The sequence below is a fragment of the Phaseolus vulgaris genome, chromosome 5 (assembly GCF_051622355.1).
Source record: "Phaseolus vulgaris cultivar YP4 chromosome 5, ASM5162235v1, whole genome shotgun sequence".
NCBI classification, from domain to species: Eukaryota; Viridiplantae; Streptophyta; class Magnoliopsida; order Fabales; family Fabaceae; genus Phaseolus; species Phaseolus vulgaris.
Window position 1 is genome coordinate 11,371,826 of NC_143502.1, and position 11,624 is coordinate 11,383,449.

General features: G+C 30.0%; 1 pseudogene; it reads left to right on the forward strand.

The window, feature by feature from the left end:
* The first annotated feature begins 179 nt into the window (after nt 1-179).
* On the forward strand, nt 180-4,899 carry LOC150027480 (uncharacterized; annotated as a pseudogene).
* The last annotated feature ends 6,725 nt before the right edge of the window (nt 4,900-11,624 follow it).

The window sequence follows — 11,624 nt, forward strand, 5'->3', positions numbered from 1 at the left end:
TCTTTTGTGTGATGGATTTTTTGAAAAGTTATACAACATGGACGTGGCATTGTGAATTGTTAGACTTGCCAAGTGTGCGCGGAGCTTCGAAGGAAGTTCATTTCTCAATGGATGATAGATTAGAAGACATGATTCGTGATGTGGGAGGAGAATCTTTTGCTAATGCAGTTTTCAAAAATATGTCTAATGATGTAGAGAATCCTTTTTATCCTGGTTCAACTAACTTCACACGATTATCAACAGTGTTAAGGTTGATGAATTTGAAGGCAATGAATGGATGGACCGAAAAAAGTTTTACAGAATTGTTTCAATTGCTTAAGGACATGCTTTCAGAAGGAAATACCTTGCCCAATCGAAATTATGAGGCAAAAAAAATAATTTGTCCAATGGGTATGGAGTATAGAAAAATACATTCATGTCCTAACGATTGTATTTTATACAGAAATGAGTATGAAGATTTAAGAAGATGTCCTAGGTGTGGTTTGTCACGTTATAAGGTTAAAGTTGGTTAGAATGATGAAATTGATGAATTCACAAAGGAAGGTCCTTCTGCTAAGGTTGTTTGGTATCTTCCAATAATTTCAAGGCTTAAGCGTTTGTTTACAAATGTAGATGACGCTAAAAACCTTAGGTGGCATGCAGATAATAGAAAATGTGATGGACTACTTCGTCATCCTGCTGATTCTTTGCAGTGGAAGAATATTGATAAAGAATTTTCTGAATTTGGAAAAGAATCAAGAAACTTAAGACTTGGATTGGCAACTGATGGAATGAATCCTTTTGGAAATTTAAGTAGTAATCATAGTTCATGGCCCGTTTTGTTAGTGATTTACAACTTACCTCCTGCTTTGTGTATGAAGCGTAAATACATGATGTTATATATGATGATCTCTGGTCCAAAACAACCTCGAAATGACATAGATGTTTATCTTAATCCACTAATTGAAGATTTGAAGTTATTGTGGAATGAAGGGGTTGATGTGTTTGGCGCGTTTAAGAATGAATCTTTCCGATTGCATGCGATGTTGTTTTGTACTATCAATGACTTCCCGCTTATGGGAACTTGTCAGGTTATAATGTGAAAGGCCATAGAGCATGTCCAATATGTGAAGACAAGACATCTTATGAGCAGTTGAAACACTAAAGAAAAATTGTGTATCTTGGGCATCATAGATTTCTAAAGAAATATCATTTGTATCGTAGGTTGAAAAAAGCTTTTAATGGATACCAAGAACATGACATTTGTCTCACTCCCTTAAGTGGTGTTGAAATTTATGAAAAAATAAAAAATGTTAATGTGACTTTTGAAAAAATGAAGAAGAAGTAAACTGTGAGTGAAATATGGAAGAAGAGATCAATCTTTTTTTATATTCCGTATTGGTGTAAGTTAGATGTCAGACACTGTCTAGATGTAATGCACATAGAAAAGAATGTGTATGACAGTCTAATAGGAACACTTCTGAACATTAAAGGCAAAACAAAGGATGGTGTGAATGCACGTCTGGATTTGATTGAGATGAATACGAGAGGAATTGGCATCGAGAGAAGTTGGTAAACGTACATACTTGCCTACAGCGTGTTACACTTTGTCAAAGAAAGAGAAAACAAGTTTTTGTGAATGTCTTAAAGGTGTTAAGGTACCACAAGGCTACTCTTCAAATGTGAAGAGTCTTGTATCTATGAATGATTTGAAACTAATTGGCTTAAAGTCACATGATTGTCACGTTCTAATGCAACAATTACTACCGATGACTATTCGTGGAATCTTGCCAAAAAATGTTAGGCATACAATCACTCGACTATGTTCATTTTTCAATTCCATATGTAGTAAAGAGATTGACTCTCAGAAGTTGGATGAACTTGAAGAAGAAATAATTGTTATCTTGTGTCAACTCGGGATGTTTTTTCCTCCATCATTTTTTGATATTATGGTACACTTGGTTGTTCATCTTGTAAGAGAAATCAGATTGTGTGGGCCAGTTTATATGCGATGGATGTATCCAGTTGAACGATACATGAAGATTTTGAAGGGATATGTGAAGAATCAATGTCGTCCGGAAGCTTCCATTATTGAAAGATACATTTCAGAAGAATCTATTGAGTTTTGTTCCGAGTACTTGTCAAAAGCCAAATGTATAGGAGTTCCTAAAAAAGGTTGGCACTCTCGTAGATTGATAAGTAAATTTTCAAAAGGTGTACATGTCATAAGCAAATATAGAGAAGAGGTTCTGCAAGCACACTTGTATATCTTGAATAACACTGATGAGGTGTTATCATACTTAGATACACACAAAGACATTATCAAATATAAAAATCCAAGACAATCAGAAAAATGGGTGTTAATTGAGCATAACAAAACTTTCATGTCATGGTTTAAGCAACAAATAATGAATGATCCATCAGCATCTAAAACATTAACATGGCTTGCAAACGGTCTCAAATTTGATGTTTTATGTTGTTCAGGCTATGAAGTAAATGGTTGTTTATTTTACACAAAGTCTCGAGATGATAGGAGTACATTGCAAAATAGCGAAGTCACCTTGGAGGCAGAGTTTATGCAGTTTTAAACTGCAAAGGATCAAAATCCTGTTGTAGGATCAATGCCTTATTATGGTGTCATAGTAGAGATTTGGGAAGTTAATTATACCAAGTTTATTGTACTTGTTTTCAAATGCAAGTGGGTTGACAATAAGACTGGTGTCAAAGTTGATGAATCAGGAATGACTTTGGTTGACTTTCGAAAGATATGTTACCATGACGAACCATTCATAATGGCACATCAAACTTCCCAAGTTTTCTATATCCAAGATCCTACGTCTGACTACTGGTTTGTTGTGCTACATGAAAAAAAACAACATAATGACCCAGAAGATACAAACAATGACATTTGTGAGATTGAATCACTTACAAGAACGACCATCAATAAAGAGTACGAGGATGTTGTTAATGTTGTACATGCAACTCGAAATGATCATGACAAAGGAATATATATTTGTATGTGCATGTGATTCATGTTTAGTTTTACAATATATAATTTTAATTATATTTCATATTCTTGATGCTTATCATATTTGTTTGATAACAGGAACATGGCAGATGATAAAGTTTCTCGTTCAAAAACTGGTAGAGGACCTACAAGATTAAAGAATATGTTTAAGAAGATAAATAAAGATGACAAAATATCTTTGTCTATTGATGTCCACACTGGTGTGGCCACTGGGCAATGCACAAAGAAATATAGGAGTTATCTCGGAGTACTGTCTCGTGAAAGGATCTTTATCTTAACTGAGTCCTGATATCACGTAACTGACCATGAGAAATACATGATTTGGCAAGATATTCTGGTATGTAATTGTTTGTACTTTGTTCAATCTAAAGTTCTTTTATACTTTGTTCTTGTTTATGAACTAATTCTTTCAAATAATGTAGACGCATTACAAGATCCCGAATGTGGAAACCTTGAAAGTGAAGGTTCTTTCTAATGTGGGTGTCAAGTTTTGTCAGTTCAAATCAATATTAACAACAAATTATATATATGGTGAAAGGAAAGAAGAAAATCCTTGTACAAAATATGCATCCCTTGATGAAGAAACATGACAGCAGTTTGTGCAGATTCGACAAACTGAAAAATGGCAGATTAATATCACTTTTATATTTGAATATAGTTTATATTAACGTATTATTAAATTTTGAATGTTATGATTGGAGGTTCGAAACAAAGCAAAAGCCAGTCAGACACATAATGATACCCCACACTTATTGTCCCGTGGTGGTTATAAGTTGTTAGAGCAGAAGATGTTTGAAGAAAAGATTAAAGCACGTTCTACTTCCATGGAGGAAATGAATATTGTAGATTCTTTTAGGCCTCCATCCCCACCACCCCGACATGAGATGTGGAAGGGTGCCCGTATAAACCCATCAGGGACATGGAGTTCTAAGTCTACAGAACAAACAGTTGAACAAATTGTAAGAAATATGTTTTCTATGTGTTATTTTAAATTCAATGTGTTGAAGTTTGACAAATTCTTTTCATTTGTTTTAGGATTCTCTTGGTGAGCAATCAACACATGAGACTTTTAATCCATGTGGTCGCAATGATATTCTTAATGTTGATCTCGGACGACCTGAGCACCCTGGACGTGTTTGTGTAGCTGAATATGGGGTTGGGATTCGGTCATACTTTGGACTTTCATCACTAGCCAAGAGTATTTACTACAACTACGTGAGCAGTTAAAGGCCGAGGTAACTCAAGAGCTTAAAGAAAGCTTCATGGAGGAGTTTAATGTGCGAATGGAAAGGGAGTTCAAAAAGCGGTAGGAGGGTTTAGGACTCTCTCAGCAACCACCTACTATGGTAGAAGATGAACCACATTCGCCTCCTATTAAGAAAGTCAGCACTAAAGGGAGTTGTTTGGCGGTTGATCTATCGGGAGATGACTTTGGCTCAACTAGCCAATGCGAGTTATATGTTGAGTGTAATTCTTTAACCCGATTTGTTGCCTTGGGTAAGTGTTATGAAGGGGTCACAATGTTACACAATGTGCCTCTTCCTTCTAATTTCATGAAGGTCACGGTGGAGAAGGTCCTTTATGGTGATCTTGCAGCTCCTGTGCCGACATCAGAGGTCACAATTGTAGCAGAGGCATTACATACTTTCGTTGTCTGGCCTAGACATCTCGTCAGACCTATAGACTCTATGGTATATCTTTGCACTAATACTAATAGAATTATATATAAGATATATTACATTATAACTAATTTAAGTATTTGTTTGTTTATTGATGAGTAGCAGGAACCTGAGACAAAACTGCCTCTACGAAAGAGGAAAATATTCTCCATTGATGATCCTGTGGCGACATTGGTGGAAGTTGCTACAACTTTAGATACAACCGTCTTATAGGTTCCATGAGATGCCAATGTTTTTGGAAGGCATAGTAATCTACCGTTGTACGTTCACATGTCTGATTTGTTGGACCTTGCAGCCGGAGCTCAAAAGATTAACATAACAATTCTGCAATTATGGATGATGTAAGTTCAAATATTAAAATATGTATACTTTTGATTTATTAAATATATTAGTACTAACTTATTGAAATTTAGGTATCTTTTTGGATTATGCTTCGATGAGGGGAAACACAATATATATGGGTTTTTAGACCCTTAAGTCATTCAATTAATTGGAAACAAGAAGTCGAAAACACAAACATACATCACCACTGCCTTAAAGAATGGTGGTAAACAAATTTATTTTGCTCCGTACATCCATGAGTAAGTCCTATTTATTAAATAAGTTTTAATAAATAATTAAAATAAGAGAAACTAATTAACTGATTTGTTATACAAGCGTCATTGACAACTATTGATCATATCTGTTCAAGATCATACCGCTGCAAGGTTTTGCTCCTTGCATAAAAAAACCCCCTACCTATTTTAAAAACATTATAGATAGGTACAATAGTTTCATTTAACATTTATTATTACTTATACATTATATAATGTTATGTATTCTAACATGAAATCTTATTATTTTAGTGCTTACTCTGGATATAATATTTTTGTGGGAGGAGAACTTCAAACGCACAAAAACTCACTTGGATGTACCTTAAGGTATTTAAAGTATATTTGTTCACTCAATTTAATGTGTTTCACTCATTCATTTAATACATTTATTTTCACATGCAGTCCAACAGGCAACCTGGAAATTATGAGTGGGTTATTATGTTATGCAGTGGATGTTGACTATTTTGCAAGCTGCAATTAATAAAGGTTGGGATCAGGTAATACCTCAATACAATAAACACTTTAAAATTTGGGGTTTATTATTCATGCACTAATTCAAAAAATTTCAAATGTCACAGTTGTTTAACAACCAACACCCGCTAGATTCGGAAACATTGTAGTATGTGAGAACAACATAATCAAAGTATTTTGTAACCATGTATAACACCTTAGGATAGATAAATCATTAAAATGACATACTTTTCATATATTAACAATTTTTTTGTATAATGTTATAATTTGTTGTACGTATTTTTCATATTTAAATTATAATTTTAAATGTTTTGATTTTCTGAAATTGGAAATTTTATGCAGGTTTGTGATTTATTAAAAAATAATTTTTTTTTAATAACCTACATGTAACGACGGTTCCACGTGGAACCGTCTTTAAAAGTCATTACATTTTAAAAAAAAAAGCACTACAGACGATTTTAAAAGGAACCGTCTTTAAAAGTCATTTAAATTTTTTTTAAAAATTAGTTAACAGCCACTTATAACGACAGTTGAAGAACCGTCGTTATAAACCAGATTTATAACGACGATTGAAGAACCATCGTTAAAAATCATCACTTTATAACAACGCTCGCAATAACGATGGTTCTGGAACCGTCTTTACATGTGTGTTTTTAACCGTCGTTAATTTACCTTTTTGTACTAGTGACATGGCAAGAGATATGACAAATTGAAAGAAGAAAATAATCATGGAAATAAAGTGGAGTTCCATATTTAAGTAAATGCAGCAGTTGAAGAGTGTCATCGTGATGCTACTCCTTCAGTATCATGTTTAGATTATATTTAGATAGGGTAAAAAAAGGAAAGGTGTACTGGACCAGACGCTAAGCTCAATGCTCAAGTGATCGGACATCGGCACCTGGATTGGCAGTGCAGCTTGGTGCTCTGGTCAAGTTAATGGGCCACGTAAGTGGGTCCCAGGAATGCGTGCGTTGAAGTTCATTCATATATATATAAGGCCTGATCAACGAAAAGTGCAGGTGGTGTGTATAGTACATTCGGGTCTAGCACAAGTAAATATTACCCAAAGACGCCTAGGCCCAAGAACGCTAGGGTTTTCAGGGGTAAGCTACATGCATGATACGTGAAGGCTAGTGTGCCTATAGTAAATAGATGGGCCCCATGATGTTGGTACATGAGTTGGTACCCTGACGACCATGCTATTAAGATTGTGCACATTGTAACAGACTCTCCTCCCATCAAACCTACTTTCACTCGAGATAAGGTTCTCATGAGAGAAGGGTAGTTACAAGGAGTAACCTAAATGTAGTCTATAAAAGGGACTCGAGATCCCTGGTAAAGGTATGCCGTTTCTAATACTGAAACTACTTGCTTGCTTACTTACTCATTGTTTCTTAGCCCAATACTAACTTGATCCCAAGGAAAGAACAAATCTCATAAAGGCAGACTGAGTCACAACCTGTTCCTAGAGTCAACCGACGACCAAGTCAACCGACAAGAACAAAAAGTGAAAATGGAGATTGCATAATCTGAATTTAATATTGTGATAGACAAAAGCAATAACAAATATTAACATGAATGTTAGATTCCTTCGTTTAAATGAATAAATAATCAATATATTAAGAGATATATACGATTTTCTGACAAGGATGGTATTACAGGATGCCAAAGTTGTAGGATGGAGTATTTAAGTGTTTAGTTTTCTAAGCATATGGTAAGTATCTCAATATAAGAATTAAATTGTGTCAAGGTTGTCAAACTTGAGAGTTTACGAAGACTCATGGGAGTTCTTTAGGCTCGACTCGTAAACTCGACTCCTTACATGATTTTTTTTAATAATAAATAACTACATTTAGTCGTGAATGAAAATTATATAACTTCAAAGTACCTCAAATAAAGAAGTTCATACAAATACTACAAAAGTTAAATTGTTCAAGTCATAGAAATTAAATAATTATAAATGGACAAATGTCAAGTTTTTATGTCCAATCCTCTAATGATATCTTCTCCTTCATCATCTCCATCTTCATTTTCATCTTATTGCTCCATCATCTGCATCTAGAGTTGAAACTCTTATTGCTCCATATAAGTGAACATTTTGACCAGCACAAGATTCATCAGAGTCCTCCCTAGTTCCATCAAGATGAAGCTTGAATCTAAATATTCAATAATTACATTTCATCTTTTTATCATTTCCATTAATATCTATCCCATGCTTCCATCCAATATCCGATTTATTTCCTGAAACATTTTTACTTCTATTAGAAATAGAAGATGCACTTGGATTGACCTTAGTTGAATTTGATCTACTCCTAGATGTTACTTAAAAAATACAATGCTACAAATTCATTTTTTTGTCAAAATAAAATAAAATTTGTAGCAAGTTTTCTTAATTAAATAAAAGAGAGCATTCCAAAAAAAAAATAAAAAAATATGCACCTCAAATAAATAAAAAATATCCAATTTGGAGCCCATTTTGTATTCTACAGCCCAATAAAAAAATCAGAACCTAACATAATGTTTGGATCAGGGGTGCACTGTTCCAATAGACAAATTATGGATGCACTATTCCAGCAGATGGAAGTAAAGGTGCACCCCCTATTTGGATCAGCAGATGGAAGGATGTGGAAGAGCGAGGAAGTACGGGAGAGGGACTGCAAGTTTCTTCTCAAAATTGGAGAGAAATGAGAAGGAGAGAAGAGAAAGTCAAACACAAATATATAAAATGACTTATATACCCTCATTTTTATTCACAATATTTTCTATCACATTCCACATTTATATTTTTTTAAACTATATTGCATGTATAATAAAACATAAAAAATATAATTAAAATATAAAAAATTAATTATAAAAGTATAAATATAATTATAATAAAACAAAAATATTATATATATTAGCGGGAACACAGACACTTATGTGCCTGTGTATCCGCTTTTTTATTTTTATATAATTATATTTAATAGTAAAATTGAATAAACAATATTATTATTCACACATTACATTTATATTATTAGTAAAAGTGAAAAAAAAAATACAAAACAATTATTAGTGTATAGTAATGCTCTTATACCTTCAGAGCAAACATTATTCATCTTTCCCACTCTCTTCTTCAACATTACTTTGTTAATTTTAGAATAGAGTTCCCTTGAACCAAAAGTTTGGTCTTCTCACATTCCTCAACATGATTACAAAATAATAATCTCAAAATATGTAGGAACACACAATTCTCAAATTATTATTCATACATTACACTTATATTTATTAAAAAAATTTAAGTGTTTAGAAAAGACTTTAGAGTTTGAAAATTTGAAAATTTAAAATTTTTGAAAATATAAAATTTTAAATTTTAAATTTTCAAATTTTAAAAAAATAAGAAATGACACAATGTACATATTAATGAAATAAAATAAATATTGATATAAGGATAAGATACGAAAAAAATTGAGGAAAGTTAAAGAGTCCCCTTTATATATAGGTATAGATATATTAAAAAAAAAATCTCTGAATATTTTTATGTATATTTACTTTTTTCTAATTTAATCTTATATCAATATTTTATTTATTATATTTTTTGGTATTTTTTTTTTGTAGTTAATAGAGTAGTTATTAGTTTTTTAAGATTTTAATAAAATATCTATAAAAAATAATTGATAGAGTAGTTACATAAAAAAAAAATTGAATTCAAATAAATTAATTGATAGGGTAGTTACAGAACAATTTTTTTGAATTTAAACAAAATAATTAAAAAAAACAGTTAATAAGTAATTATGAAACATGTTTTAAAATTTAAATAAAATAATTAAGAGGAGTTGAGAGATAAAAATTTTAAATTTTAAATTTTAAATTTTAAATTTTTAAATTTTAATATAAATTGTAAATTTTAAATTTTAGTATAGATGGAAAAAAATAGCGTAAATGAAAAATATCTTTTGAAAATATTTTGCAAAATGTGAAAATAAATATATAAAATATGATAATATTTTAAAAAAATTAAAATATCTTTCTTTTAAAGGCTTGAATAAAATCAGAATTAAAAGCATAATTAGATAAAAGAAAATCAACAGAAACAGAAAAAATGGAAAGAAGAATAACAATGGAGTTTTTTTTAGTGTTCAATATATCCTTCTCTCGAAACTTCCTAATGCGCCTCCCTTTTCTTCCTAATCCCTCCTTTCTCATATACTAACCCTTCTCACTTTCACATACGCAGTTTTATCGGATACGTTTTTTTCTCTTTCAATTTTTTATTCAATGAACAAAGCCCTACAATTCTTATTTGTTTGTTTTTCTTTAATAGTTCTATTTGTTTGTGTTTTGTGTGAGCACAATAAAAAAATAAAAGTAAAATCAGACATTGCATTTTCATATTCTACTTTATAATTGAAAAACAACTTATTGAATGGTTTCGTGGGTTTGGAACGACGAAAGTACAACTTCTGGTAATTTAAATATGAAAATAGAAAGTTTGAGATATAAAATTTAAACTGTTCACAAAATGACAAATAAAATAAGATGAAAAACAAGGTTCGAAGTGGTTCTGGAACAGAAGTGCGATTTCTTCTAGAAAGTTTGATGGGATAAAAGTGAAGATGATCGAGAGAAAAAGATGAGAGAAAGTTTAATGGGATAAAAGTAAAGATGATCTGGAGAAAAATATGATAGAAAGTTTGATGGGATAAAAGTGAAGATGAGAAAAAGATGCAATTGTACAATGCTCTTGAACAAATCTCACTTTACAAATATTTAGTTTTAAATTTAAACTCTTTGAGATATAAAATTTAAATTTTTCACAAAATAACAAATAAAATAAAATATAAAGATAAAGATAAAATTTAAATAAAATAAGATGGTAGTTAAGAAGAGAATCCCTTTATATATATCTATAGAAGGTATTGATACATATATTTAACAAAAAAAATTAATTATATCAAAAATTTATATATATAATCAATTATGTATAAATTCTATAATATAATCGATTATATATGTTATACATATGTTAACTTAGTCGATTATGATATATAAATTTTATAATAGTTATTAAAATAATTAATTTTAATAATATAATTTAATTATACAATATAATAATAAAACGAAATACAATATTATATATATATTATAATAATAAAAAATATATTAATATTATAATATGGATATTTAAATAATAAAATAATAATAATATTTAGATTTAATTTATAAAATAATAATATTAATTAAAACAAATTTTTAAAATAAAAATAATAAATAAAAATTAAATAGATTAATAATAATTAAATAAACTTATATAATAATATTATTATTAATTATTATTTTTATTTTATTTATTTATATAAAAATTTAAAAATATTATTAAAAGTAATAAAAATAAAATTATTTACAATAAAAATAATAGAATTATTTATATAAAATAATTTTTTATATAATAATATTATTATTAATTAGAAAAAATAAATAATAAATAATAAATTGATTAATTTTTTAAAATATAAGAATGATTTTGTAAAAATATAGGAAACTTGTACTTTTCTTTTTTAGAATAATTATTTAAAGAAGATAATATATAAAATTTTAATTAAATCAAATTTATAAAAAAAATATTTTTAAAAATAAAAATAAATTTATAAATTTATAACTTATATCTTTAAAAATAATTCAAACTAGTTTAAGAACGATCTAATAACTTTAATTAACTTAGCTCACAGATGAGCATATTTCAATATAAAGATCCTCAACTTTCTTCCCGCTTTAATTCTTTTACCTCCTGAACTTTCCATTCACTAATCTAAATAGAAGCATAAATCACACCACTAACAATGGAAACTTAATTCCACACCACCCATCTCTAACCTTATGTGATGAACGGCACCTCCG